A 15683-nucleotide genomic window follows, 5' to 3' on the forward strand; every position below is an offset into this window, starting at 1 on the left:
AGAACTTTTAATTAAGAAACTACCATTGAAACACAAAATCTAATAGTTTCTTAACTAAAGCTTTTAAGTACAATTAATTATTTAAATAATCATTAAGAAACTCAAATGGGGTTATAGGGTTAATCATGCTCTAAACTCGCTTAAAAATAGCTATTACAATCCAACGATAATGTATCTACGTACATTAGAGGGAAAGAATCTGACTATCAACAACACATAACAAATATTCTCTAAACGGAAGACACCACAACAACCAAAACTTTAGTGACGCTTTTGTTCGAACTAGAGGAAGAGGCCAACCCCGCCACATCACCGAACATAGAAAAAAATCCAACCACAGAAAAACGGAGCCCAAGGACCCACAAGCCTTCAATGACGGTTAAAGCCTAAACTTACTGCCACCAAAATAAAATGAACTTGGTTGACAACTTTAAGAATCTCCAAACTCGCATGCATTACTATCTCAAAGAGCCAGAGGCAATCTCCAACACCGGAAAAGAGATCAAAACCCACAACGCCACGAGTACACCACTGATGGAGGAGTCGAAGAGGAAGACCCGAGAACCTAACATTAATTAAGTGATATAGATCCACCTGGCTCTGCCACCGATACCAGAGTTTGAACTCGTCAGTAAAGTAAAGCCACCACCTCTAAGGAAAACTCCCAAAAACGCCAAAATGTCTAAAAAACTTCACAACAAAGATGAGCAATGGGATAGATCTGAAGACTCGACCTCATAGCATCCAACCTCCCGAGCCGAGAACGGAGAGAGAAACGTCATCAGAAATAGACAAATCAGCGAAGACTCGTTACCGACGGATATGCATAGACCTGACACCGTACATGGGCTTAAATTACAAACCGTGTCTCAGAATTTCACCTAGAAAACCTTATGCTTCAAATAATCAGATGATTTCCTTACCACCACTCCAAAGGATTTGACAGTCCGAGCAGTGATGTCGAAGCCAATCAGCAGAGGGAATAATATGTGGGGGTGTAAGAAAAAGAACGAAAGAGGCAAAAGCTATAGGACATATGTATTGGGAAGAAGAACACCGGAAAGGGAGGGGAGACCGACAAAGAGAAGGCCACCGCTCAGCCAAGAGATAGATACATGATTTTGTTACATTAGCCAAAGAGAGAGAATATGTATATCTAGGAGTTGGTGCGTACAAAGATTATCTTGAAGAAAAAACTATATCCGGCCATGTTTGATTTATAGAAAAATGTAACGCTTTTGTTCTAACATCCTTTGTTACATTTTGGCTCTTATGGATATAGATTAAGCTCAAATTCTCAAAATTATCCTACATATTACAAAATACATATATCTCTGACGTGAAGGTCGGCTAGTCGACCGGATATGTATTCATATCCACTAAATATGAGCAGCAAGTCCTGACTCAGATCAATGATATATGGATATCTCTCGCACACGATGTTGCCCAAAGAAATCCTTCCGTCTCAGCAAATAAATCCAAGATGCTTCTACTGCATGCAACTATGAATTCCAAATGATTTAGCATCTATTTTATCATTAAGACTCCACCCTAAACCACACTAATTAGGTCATTATTGATCTAAGGCAGCTATTTGACAAGTCATGATTAGGAGTATCCAAGGGGGATACCTCAACAAGTCTGTTTAGGGGTTATTGGGATCCTCCTCCTCGTCCTTTTTAGATTTTGATTTCCTCTAGCATTATACTTCAGGAGAAGTAAGTCATAGAGTATTGACGGGAGAGGTTTCTTTTCTATCAATTTTTTTGTTGTTCATTACCTTTCAAATGTACTAAATGATCCATAACAAATGTCAAATGTGGTTCCAGTGGAATAACCTCTTTTCTTTTCCAAAAGAGAAGATCCATGTTATGTTACATAAATGTACTCGGGAAGCAACCCCAAAATGACGGGTAACCCGATAAAGCTCCAACTTGCAAACATATAGGAAATTTAAAAATAAAATAATTAATTGACTCTACTGGGCCACCACATCTAGGACAACTTCTATCGGTACTGAAAAGTTTTATGATGTCGCCATACAATCAGAGAGAGCCTGCCACATTAAATGTTCATTTTTCCTTGAGCTCGTATTTTCACACATGACTTTGTAAGCCTCTACTACTCGGATCGAGAACATATTCTCGGTTGTGTCGAATGTTAGATGTTCTAGGTAGCTCATATCCATATTTAACTGAGTAAATCTTTGACTTCATGTGATTCCAAGCATATCCATCCAAGGATATAGAGCGACTAGGTCTCAACCGAAGGTTCTATGGTATATGATCAGGGTGGAAATACTCGTGTAAAAAGGGAAGATCACACTCCTTGGTAGCATTCCTAATAAAGGAATGGATAAGGAGTTGGAGTTCTTTGTAAACTATGCATTTTAAGGCTCTTGGGGGTTGGGAGGGGGGGGGGAGAGTTGTTGTATCTAGAAACCATGGCTCACTCCAAGCTCTAGCCGACAATTCTACATGCCTTATAAGAATCCACACCTGACTGCATCACATGCAGGTGATGCAGTTAGGTGTGGATCATTGCGCCATACTGCAGATCTTTTGTAAGCCTTTTCACCATTAATTTGCATAATTCCGCCTTTTTAGGGATAAGAACTCAAACTTCCTGGTGTATAAACATTAATGAATCCTTAGTCAAACCACTGGACCAATGAGGCTTCCACAACAACCATGATGCTACGCCAACCAAAATATGGTGACTACATTTTCCCATCTTCTATAAGAGAGAAACAATTATAGTATCTTCTCTTATGGGTTCACATACTAATAATAATGAGGGAAATTGAATTACTTCTGAAGAGTCACATAGAAATCATGTAGATCTAGAAAGATTAACCCTGTCATATCTTTGGGTATGCAAATTTTATCTTATGAAAACCAGTGTAACACTATTTTGAACTCTACCAGAAATTTTAAATCGTACATTTTTTTTTTCAATAATTCTTTGTGGGAGCAAGAAACATAGGGATATCATATATGTCGCAACTGCTTGAGCCAAAGATTTTATTTAAAGTTTTTCCCCCATCGATAAATTTTTTGTTGAACATGTGTTGGTGCGTCCATTAAAGCAAATTATCAAATAAATTATCAAAAATGAGGAAAAATCTTATTTCTTAATAGGTTATTTATGGATTTTAACAATAAACCCCTTTTAACTAAGTTTATTTTTGATAAAATCCCTAAACTAAGTATTTAACATAAAAATCCTTGAATTTACTTTATTTATTGAATTTGAACCTCAATCTACAGTACCAGAAAAATAATTAGGTGATACGGGTAAATTTTTAGATTGGTAGTTTTTACCCTAACTTAACTTAGTTGAGGAGATTTTTACATTAAAACCTCAAATAAGATTAAAAAATTATGTAAATTTTTAATAATTCAAATTTACAAAATTAGAACTTCATAATTAATAAATAAATTAGATTTTTTTTAATCCACACTTATACATAAATTATATGTTTTATGGATTTCAACGAACTCAATGTCGTATGTATAAATATTCGAGTGAAGATTAATATATACTCCTAAAATCCCAAACGAATGAATTCCTAATAAATTGTGACATCTCTCTCAGTCTCACATGAAAAGGGAAGACAAAGGTGAGTAATAGGGGAGTCGGTATGGGATAAAAAACTTGTAAGCCAATGAATTCAGACTTAGCGCATATAATAAATAGAGATTAACCTTAATATACAAGAACGACACCTAGTTGCACGATGAGTGCTCGCTCACCCCCAATAAAAGCTTCTCCTTATAAAGGATTCAAGTATGAGACTCATGCCCATACGCATCGACCTATAGGTTAATCACTATCTTTTTCTTATGGTCTTCATGGTGGTATATTGAGTGGCTTATGCACCTACGGTACTTTGCAATTTCATTTATTGTCTGTCTCTCACTAAGACATTTCATTTAAATTCATTTGTCTTGGACTTTTGAGAGCATAAGTTTAAGCCTCCTTCATATACTTATACATAAGATATTGGGTTCCATTTGTGTTAAAAAGCATGTAATTTGATAAAGAATATCAAATTATATTGAATCTAGTGTTAATTTTAAAGCAAATCTAACTCAGCTATTTACATAAATTGTTTGAAGTGTTAATTTTGTAAATTTGAATCTTATATTACTTTTTTATTTTAACTTTTTATTTATTTTTTTAATACAAAAAAAATCTATATTAAGTTTACTTAGGGTAAAACCCCTAAACTAATGTTTTATTGGTATGACCTATTTGTTTAACCGGCGACACTGTAGATCGAATGGCTAATTCGTTAAATAAAGTGAGTTTGGAAAGTTTTACGTTGAATACTTAGTTTAGTTTAGGGAGTTTTAACTAAAATAAACTTAGTTATTTTTTGTTAAAATCCATTATTTATCGACTGTTTATAGATAACTTATTGAAGAATGCCATAGAAAATGTTCACTATTTAAATATTCAAATTTGCTACATAACTTTGTGAAATATGGTCAATTATTAAAATTTGTATTAATTTCCATTAATGATTGTTGACGTGGATGATATTCCACCACTTCAATTTTTTTTACAATAATAACTATAACTAAATTGACGTATATACCGATTCGAAGATACTGAATCAACATATAGCATAATAGAATGATAACTTTTAGCACTGCTTGTAAACTTGTTCGTTATTTTATTTTGTGCTTTTGGTATATGTTTGATCGAGAAAATAAGGAAGGATTCCTTCCATCGCCGAATTCATGATGCTTTAATGTAACAAAATTAAAATGCACTTAAAAGAGTCGAGCCACATACTAAATGCCGATGGACTAGTGACTGGTAAATAAAACTACACGTATATGCGCTAAAGGCCCATCGAGTATTTTTAGTAGATTTTAAATCAGCCAGATAAATTACAGCACTGTATACGTGCATAACAGCATCTACTAGTTCGTTATATTTACCAGAACCTGAATCGATATGCAGTGGGCATATTCTCATCAGCACGAATATTCACATCTCAGAAATAATCAAACTTTGTTCTAGGAGAAGTGCAAGTATTATTGTTACACACGAAACTGTTTCTTTTAGACTGTATAACTTTATTGTCTTATTTATCATAATTTTTATACGCAGTAAGCAGAGAGATAAAATATTCAGAATTTCAGTCCAGACACTGTCAGTATTACATCGATTTCACCATCTACACTAGATGGAAAATTATTACTAGCTGTTTTTCAGTAAATCCGTTAGTATTTATGAAAATTCATTACTAAGAGATTTTGTATTTCAATTTAATTTAGTTTTGTTTGTGCATGCGTGGCGCCAAGCTGATCATTCATAGATCGTGGAAAAGAGTGGTGGAGTAAAATAGTGTTATGAAACACTAGTATGATTAATATTAATGTCGAGAAAGTAAGAGAATGTGCTTTCGCATTAACTACACCATATGTTAATGAGTAGTCTTTCAAATTAATAAGAAATCATAATCTTTGGCAAACAAATAAAAAGAAATCATAATTCACAATTCTTTTATCACCAAGCACGTGGCTTATGATGCGAAAGAAAATAATTATATATTCATGTAAACTGATTGTGATTTCTGTGTGTTTTTGACTTTTGTTAACCAAGCTGACGGTGATTTTTGGAAGATATAATCCCTCATATTAAACTACACATAATCATCTGATTATTAGAAGTTAAAGGAGTACATTCCGATCAACAACCAATAAATATCTCTAAATGTGAAAATGCATTAAAGAAAGAATAGTTAAAATATTAAAATATTAGCAAAAAATAATAGTTAAAATATATATCATGGATTTGAATTTAATTCTAATAAGAAAAGTAATCTCAAAGGCCAGTGACGCGAGACTCACAAAATCCAACCATCTATACAAAAAAAATCACAACAAAACCATCTTAACTCAAACATGTGATTATAAATAACTAAAAAGTGTATATAAATAAAAATAAATATATAGCATGTGTATAATATATGCTTTTTGATCCGCTTTAAGTAAGTTGTACGTATACGAGTCAAATAAATGAGACAATGACATGCATATTAGGACACTATCTTCTGAACTTTATTATGATGCCTGTCTTCATGCATGAATATACGTGAATATACGTGCCACAAAAAAAATACGTGATACGTATTAAATTATGCATATGCATAATGCAAAAGCTTATCGTGGTTAGAAATCTCATTTCGATACAAAAGCATTTTAAATGGTTGATTAAGAGAATACAACATACATATTATACTTTTGTAAAAAGTAAATCTTAAAATTTTCTACATAAAAATTATATTTTAAACTCTAAGATACTGAAACTAAAAAGTTAGCAAACCAAATGTATTTAAAAATTATAATCTTATATTTAGTAAACCAAAAATATATAAGAATTCATATCCCTGCAATAACTGAACATACTAAAAATACGTATCAAAAATACTTGTCTTAATCTTGTAATGAGGTAATGTATATGCAACAGTTGTTAAATTAAAAAAAAAACTTCAGTTCTCTGAAATAGTTTTTGTGACAAACCATTCTCAATTGATGAAAATGGTATCAACACCTGAAGAATGACCAACTTTCTTTACCCATATAGAAGAATTTTGACGCATTAAGATTTTCTACTTGAAATTCAAGATCATGCATAAATCAAAAACACAAAGTATAATGGCAGACAAATTTACATGCGGTATAAGAGTTCTCTTTCTGCAATGTTATATGTTGATTATGTACCTCCGATTTGGTTGTCCGAATTAGTAGGTTAAATTCTTAGTTTTTAGTTATTGTTTAAAAGAAAAAAAAAACAGTTGTGTAGCCGTACTTACATCGAACGTGTTGTGAAAAAATAACTGAGATTGGCTTGAGCTGACAATGTAGTTAATGCTAATTAACGGGACCATTTGACAGCCATCGAAATTTATTAACAATCGAATCTCCTATCTCTATGACTGTTTTTTATACGTTCCGCGATATTGTTTTCTTTTGATACTCTATATATCTATAATTTACATTTTCTACATTAGATTAAACAAAAGATAATTTGAGTAATTAGAGAAGAATAAAACAACCAAAAAATATAAACTTTTACGAAGCGCTCTATCAGTCTTCATTTGATTGATACCTATACTGATACATGAAATTTGGACAAATGCATGTCATTAAGTTTTATTTAAATAAAGTTCACAATAAAACAAAGTTCTTCTGTTTTGTCCAACTTACCGTGCTTAGAAAAATAGACACATATCAAGGCTTCGTTAGTTTTTCGTTTAGCATCATTTATCAAAGGATTGATTACTTGTTTTTTTTATACTAACAAAGACAGTATTACCAGTAACTTTTTTTTTGAACAAAAAAAAGTTAAATTCGAATCTATTAAAGATATAGACCTAATTCTCGGGTATGAGATTCCCGGGTAGGAGATGCAGTTCACGGATAGACCATCTTCCGGATATTCAAATAGACCCGAAAGCAGTAGCTCATATCCGTGTAGGGTAACCAGAAAAATGTGACTTAGTTTCGCATGACATCTGGAAAACCTGAAATGTGATGACATCCTAAACCCATATCCATGTAAGATAATCAGATAAATGTGATTTAGTTTTACATGACATGTGGAAAACCTCAAATGTGATGACATCTCAAACCATTCTCCTTACCATTTAACCACAAACTCCCAACCAGTAAATATACTTATCTTTTCCTCTTTTGTCCAACGTATAAATATATACTAAGAATTCATTTGTAAAGCCAGTCATAAAAAAATTGGCCTTCATTGTTTACACAAATTTTGGTTTTGGTTTTACTTTTTGGTTGTTAGTTTTCTTTTTTGGTTTTTACTTTTGGATTTCAGGGGTTTAGTTTCTGTTTTTTTTTATTTTTTTAAATGCTTAGTTGTTTATATTTAAATTTTGAGACTTGAAGAGTAATTTGTTTATTCTCAAATTAATATAATAGATTATAATAATATGAATTATTTTTTTAATTTTATATGTTTCCAAAAAATATTAATATTATAATTTATTTATAAATAAATATTTGATAAAATACCTAATTATTATATACAATTAAAACAATTTTCAATTATTTCACATTATTAATGAAATGATATCCTTTGTAGAAAATGTTTATGAGAGTTTTGTTATTATATGAAAATAATTTTATTTTAATGAGTATGTAGAAATTTCTACTAAAAACTATTGTTAACTAAAAAATTACAAAAGCTGGTTTTTGTTCATAAATTGATCAAAATTGGAAAACCCACGTTTCCTAAATCTTAGAGAATCTATTTGTAAAACCTTTGGATGGGGATACAAAGTGATTTAAATAAAAACTAACTTAAAATCTGAAACATGAATGACATTATTTTATTTTATTTTTTTAAGGAGTGTGTATTCAATCTAGCATTTCAAGTGATTTTTTTACAAGTTTTTATATGATTTAAGTAAGTTGAAAATTTATTATGAATTAAGGTTAGATTTGTTTTGCAGATTTTGTAACAGGTTTGTTTTTTAGATTATTTTAGCCAGTCAAGTTTTGAATAATTAGACTATTTATAATCTAGTTAAAGTAGTTTTTCAAAAATGCTAATTTCTAAAGAATAACTAAAAATCATTTTTGTTAGTTTTTTCAGCAAAATTACCTTTATTTTCCATTGTTAATTTATTTCAGTTCTATACAATTCTATCAACGAGTTTTTTATTTGAAAAATATCATTTTATATAAGAACAAAGTTATAAATTATAAATTATAAAAAATAATATTTAAAAATAAAAATTTATTTTATAATATCACTGTAATTAAATTTTTAAAAAATATTTATACATAAAATAAATAAAAATAGAAACATTTTGTTAGAAAATTGTTTTTCAAAAATAATTCATCAAAAATGTGGTTTGATTTAATTTATTTATAGTATTTAATTTCTTATACAATAGCATATATTGGTGTTTTAAATATTAAATTTGAAATATTTTTATAAAATAAAAACTTTTAATAGCATTTTTATATAATCTCTTTGCATTTATATGTGGTGGTAGTATTTTATATTTACAATTTCAGAATAAATATTTTATCATTTATTATTATTATAAATCCTTTTATATGTTAATTTCAACTAACAATAAAATGTAAAAGACACAAATCTAAAAACTATTCAAAATCTTTGCATTAGTTAAATCTTTTTAGAAACTATGAGATTGAATATTTATTTTTTCAACTAGGAAATTATACCAAACATTCTAAAAGGACTAGAAGAATCTTAAAATTCACAACTTAATTTTTTTCAAAAAACAATGAATTGTAAAATAGTTTATTAAATAACAAGGTCAGTAATATTGACTTTTTCATGTTTGAATATATGTCATTCAATATAAATTACCTGAAACTTTTAATTGAATATATCCCTTGACACCAAAATCTGATATAAAGTCTATAAACAATCAAGAAATTAGTTTAGTATGTTTTCCCAAATGTATTACAACGTTAGAGATGATTAATTCATAAATAACCAAACTGTGTTACCGCATGATTATATTTCAACACTAAATTCGCACTCGAATAATTTATGCGAGAACAAGATTATTTATATATATGTATATAACTTTCCACAAATGTTATCAAAGCTAACTCAAATTTCGTTAGTTAACATTCTTCTGCTAAGTAAACGCTTTCCCTCAAGGGAAAGAAAGTTCTACAGCGCTGTGGTTCTAGCACTTTATACATTATCGTTTTTCAGTTAACAAAATATCACAGTATAAATTGCAAGGGATATTTTCCTTTTTATGGAATGTGTATGCAAGAAAGAAGAAGATACATATGATTTCACGGAAGAAGATTTTTTTTTTTGAGCAACCATGGAATAAGATATGTAAATCAAAAGTAGAAATTAAGCAGAAAGCACCACAGTGCGTTAGGATAGAGGTTTAGCGCTTAGAGCTGGTGTTACTGTGCTTCTAGTTCGATTCCTCTTGGGAGAGCGTATTTACGTCATGAATCAGTATCACCAACCACTGTGTCCGGCCTGTGGGGATTTGCCCGGATCACCTCCCGGTTATTAAAGAAAAGATATGTAAATCAAAAGCAAATAGAGTTGGATATGTGAGATATAATTAAGTAATTTATCAAGCGTTTCTTTACCTAACAAGCTTGGCGTATCGTAATGAACTCACATTATTGATATCATGACTAGAATAATCGTTCTCTATATCTTTTCATCCGTTTATTAAAGAAAAGATATATAATGAACTCCCATTATTTTTTTTATTTTTTTTTATTTTTGTAACTTATGAACTCACATTATTGGCAAGAATATTGTCGTCCATCGATCTTACGCTTAGCGTCGTATATTGATGGTCGAGAACTTTGTTGTGTGTTTGATATCGAGCTTAATTAAGGTATCAGATTTTATTTATATGCAAGCGTATCGAGAGCATCATTCATGTTTCCTCCGAATGAAGCAGCCTGTATAATGAGCACATATATTTAAGAAACGTCCTTGATAAATCCATATGGAGTTATGGACCTAGACAATTTTTGGTGCATACACGGTCAAGAGAGTATACTTGTTTTTCCTCCAAATTCATGTGATCATCAATGTTCGAAAAATGTGTTTTAATTTTCAGATTGGATTGAAAACATTCATTGATCACTTTAAATAAATTTGTAACTGCAGAAGACATTAAAAAAAAACAAATGTGCCAAGGTTTGACAATGCGCATCATGTTCACAACTTTACTGAGAATTTTCTCGATTAATACAGGTAAATTTTGTATTGAATATCAGATTTACATGACTTAAAGATTCTTTGTAGTTCATCTTCAATTATATTTTTAATTCATTGTGAGATTCATAGGATTAGTAGCACTAATATACCTTCATAACTCTCACTTTATGATAAGCTCTCATCATTGTAATATTGCAATTTTTTTATTTTTCGCACGTAGAGTTTTTTTTATCTATTTATCTTTATCATACTAATATTTTCATATCCCTCTGATTTCTATATATGTCTACATATATTTCTTCTTTTTATTCTGGTTTCGAGTTACTTGTACCCCCAATCATATCTTTATGAATATATTTTATTCATTATGCATTTTAATAACAGTTCGTAATCCTACTATATAAAAGGAGCTAAATCCTAGCTTTTCTAAAGGTGCCACATGGGCAAAATAATCTCCACTTATCAAACTGCCATGTCACTAGCGGATTGAACTTCAAATTAAAATTGCAATAAAAGATTTGGGCTTCGTTGTCGCTTACAAAAATCTCGGTTTGTCTACGATTTGCCGGTGGGCCAAGTAAAGAAAAATCTCGCAGCCCAGCCCATTAACCCAAATCGCCGTCTTGGTAAAACTATTTCCTTCGGACAATTACTTATATCAACTGTCAAACTATTTTCTTTTGAATTTTCTATTTTTTTTAGACAATTTATTATTTCTGCTGTTTTCTTTAACAATGTGTGAACCGGCTAAGTTTCCTTTCATCTTAAAATTGTCCGCCCAAGATAACACAACCCCCTCATTTTACACACAGTCACTATAAATTTCTAAAAAAAACCTAAATTCTACTATCAAACCCACCCAACAAATTTACAACTACCAGTTCCAATTACTCATGCTTTGACCTCATTCAAATAATTATGGGCCGGCCTACTTTAATTTTTAAATAACCATGTCAATAATTTAAAAAAAAACAAACAAACCATAACTATGTTCACTTCAAAAGAAATATGAAATTAATAAAAAATGGGCAATACAAAATAATTCTCATTCTTATCTGTGCATAACATGCAGCAGAAGATCAAAACAATTGGGGCGACACCCTCGGACCGCATCCAATAATCGTTAGGATCATTAGGATGTGGCTCATCAAAAATCACAAAAATAAAAATGCTTTCCTAGGAACAACTTTTATTTGTCTTGACATCCAGGTTTGTCTTAAAAATACTTACTTTTAATTATTCCAACTACATTTCAAATGATGGCTTTTAACCACTAAACATGAACAAATAATGGAAGGGAGGGTGTCTATTTCTACGTCTGACACAATCTACCAACGCTTCGAGGAAGGGAAAATTTATCACATTAGATATTTTAATCTTCTTCTCAATAACCAACAGTACATGCTTACCGTTCAACCATACATAATCAATATCAATGAGACAAAAATTACTACACTGATTCAAGAAAACATTCCACCGATCCCTTCATACATATTCCGGCCCCAACACTACCACCAGTTGATCAGCTTAGCAAATGCAACCAACTTCCTCCCAAGTAAAAAAAAACCAATAACTCTCTCACATACAAATAAATACTACATTTTTGTCCCTGAAACCAAATTATTCCTACAGATGTTGTTGGCCGCATATGCTTCATCCAAGAAAGTGATTTATATAACCACTACACAGATTCAAAAATCATCATTGGATTGCGTTTAGACAGGTACTAACTTTTTATTAAATAACAATTGGTTTACAACTAAACAAAATATAATACAATAATTATTTGTAGATTGAAATTGGTACGTCTAACTTTATGGGACAAGGAGGCGTCTAATTTCAGGGAGTTAAATCACATATATACCAGGAAAAAACAAATTGTAATCATCACAAGTATCATTCCACGGTTACATGAAGGTAATAAACTAAACATAAAGTTTATGTCAAAATAAATGCTTACAAATATTTGACTTTTTCAGGACAACTATCACTCACAACCACACATGGATCGTGCTTCTACTTTGACAACGATATTAGTATCATACAACGCTTCCAAAAGAGGAATAAACTGCTATCCTAAGCCTCATAGCAAACGACACCAGCCAACTTTTAAAAAATTTACGTTACCGCTTCCTACGTCAATTAAATAGGCACACTCAAATACTATTTTCTCTTACGAATATTGAATTCCTTAAAACAATTTATTATTCAAACTTACTGTTGTTTTTTTAAAAAAAAATGATCACCGCTTCCAACGTCTTCGCATTATAAAATAAACAAAATATAACTTACCCTTTCAGAAACTTCAAAACTCCCAATTTTAATTGAACTGGACTTTTGTTAAACATATAATCCGCGCGAAGCGCGGATACCGAATCTAGTACGATATAAAAGAGACTAGGTAATAAACACATAACTGACTTACTGTTATAGTGCTATGTTTCCATTGTCAGATGCATAGCATTGAATCTCATTTTCTAAAAACAAAATGATTTAAATGACCTTGTTCATAACATTAAAATCATCAAATCAAATGGACAGTATAGATGTAGATGGCCTATCTGATTTTCTTGTTGAAATTAATTTTGAGTGAGTCAACCCACAAGAGACATGTGGACCAAAGAAGCGAGGCCAACAACACTTACGACTAGCTATGCGGCACGTCAGAAGAGCCCCACCTTCTATTCAGATAATGAAATCTAAGAATTCTGGATGTGAAAACACAGAGACAAAGGGCTGATGAAGACAGTGGAGGAAAGACAAATATAAACATGCGGGGCCTCAAAAATAAATTTATAAATAAATTTTGTTATTGGAAGATTGATTTATAAATTTTTAAAAGTTACGCACATTCTGTAAATATGTATTTTGATTTATAAAAAAGTTGTTATATATTTATAGAATGGTATAGATTTAAATTAGTCGGAAAGCATTCCACAATCGATCAGTCACTCTGTAATCAATTCACTATTTAGCACTAAATGCGTTTACCAAGAGGCTGCCTCGATTATCGATAGGATATATAAAAAAATGCTATAGATTTTCATAAATTTATATTAATTTATTTCTATCATTTCTTATGTATTATTTCAGAAACATTACAATATTTGAGATACATCATGTATTATCACTATAATAATTCTTAGAATTTTTTAACAAAAGATTAATTCATCTAAACATATAACATATTTGTTTGTTAAACTAACTATAAAATTAAATATTAATGTACAAAAAATATTTTTTTATTTTCTTAAGTAAACGCTAAAGAGTTACCTAAATGATAATCAATGATTTTGAACAATAAAATTTGATAATGAATTGTGTATCTTCTATCATTTTTTAAATTTAATATTATTAAAAAAAATTAAATAATCATATAATAAAGTTTAATTTTTCTTATATGTTATATTTTAATTTTTTAAAATGAATATAAATTACTAACACTGTTGAAAGTCTCACATTAAATTTGTATGATCAATGGTTTAAATATTTTTCTATAAAAAATATAAATGATCGTAAACAATATAAATTAATCTATATTCATAGTATATATATTTATATATATTAATATCATTAAGTTAAAGTATATACCATATATAAATATTTTAATTTAAAAATTTTCACTTTTAGAAACAATTATATATTACTGAAACTATTAAAAGTCTCATAAACAATTTTGTATTTTTTGTCACCTCGCCATATTATTACACAAAGTTCTGATCAGACAAGACGATTCTTCAAAGACTACCTGTATGTCTGATCGATATCGATATGGGAGAATAGAACACCATTAAATTTTGTTATCAATTGTTTAAAAAATTTGTTATAAAAAGGTACAAATAATTATAAACCTATATGATTAAAAAGCCTCATTTAATGAATAGCCATATGAAATATATATATATATATATATATATATATATATAGTTTTATAATATATACAATCGCAAAACAAGTAATAATATATAAAAATAATTTGTATACGCAAATCTCATCGCGTTTAAGGAGCATATTTTATCCTAGTTGTTTTTTATAAAATAAATATATATAGTTTTAAGAACGTTTCCAAAAATAATTTTTTCTAATATTAAATGTTATTTCTGTTTGTATAAGAATATAAATGTTATTTTAAATTTTTATTTAGTCATTAAAATATGAATAGTGAAAAAATATAATTATACATTGAAAAATCTGTTACATAATTTAAATATTTTGGACATAAAATTTGAATTGAAGTGGCAGTAACTTTTTGTTGACAGTAGTTATTTTGTTACTTAAAACGTTTTTATTACAAAGATTTTAAAATTTCATAAATATACAAAGTTTGAAAATGTAGTCTTCATATCTCAATAACAAAAAAAAAATCATTTAGAATTAGGAAATCAACATCATTAATAAAATTTTAATTACAAGAAATTTGGATCTCAAACCAATAATAATAAATTTGAAAAATTATCAAACCAATAATAATTGATTTTAATTTTATTTTAAGAATCTGTGAACAAAAAACATGGAACCTCAAATTTTATAAAAAATTAAGAATTTTTTAATAATAAATCTTCTTAGGCAATTGTCGTTCATTGTACGTATGGATGTAAAGCTACCATTTTTGTTTGCAGATTCTATATGAATCTGTTTACATCGTCTTAGAATCAGTTAGGGGTGGACACCTTACCCGATATCTGAAGCCGTACCCGAGCCCGATCCAAAAAACCCGAACCGAAATCCGAACCGAAGTAGCAAAATATCCGAACGGGTATTGAATTAGGAGAGATTGGATATCCAAAACCGAACGAGTAATATCCAAACCCGAATGGATATCCGAAGATAACTAAACATATGTATAATTAACTATATATTTCTAGTTAACATATCTCATTTTATATAAAATATTTATATTGATACTACACATACTTTAAGTTCATATGATATACATAGAATTACGGAGAAAATAA

The 15683-nt window shown here is 29.7% G+C and overlaps 1 long non-coding RNA gene across 1 annotated transcript; it reads right to left on the bottom strand.

Moving 5' to 3' along the window:
- Nucleotides 1-123: 123 nt before the first annotated feature.
- Nucleotides 124-15648, bottom strand: LOC117133411. Its single transcript, XR_004457196.1, has 2 exons — nt 924-15648; nt 124-832 (listed from the first exon to the last, which is right to left on the bottom strand). It is a non-coding gene; the product is annotated as an uncharacterized LOC117133411 (long non-coding RNA).
- Nucleotides 15649-15683: the final 35 nt, after the last annotated feature.

This window comes from Brassica rapa, chromosome A04 (genome assembly GCF_000309985.2).
Source record: "Brassica rapa cultivar Chiifu-401-42 chromosome A04, CAAS_Brap_v3.01, whole genome shotgun sequence".
Lineage (NCBI taxonomy): Eukaryota > Viridiplantae > Streptophyta > Magnoliopsida > Brassicales > Brassicaceae > Brassica > Brassica rapa.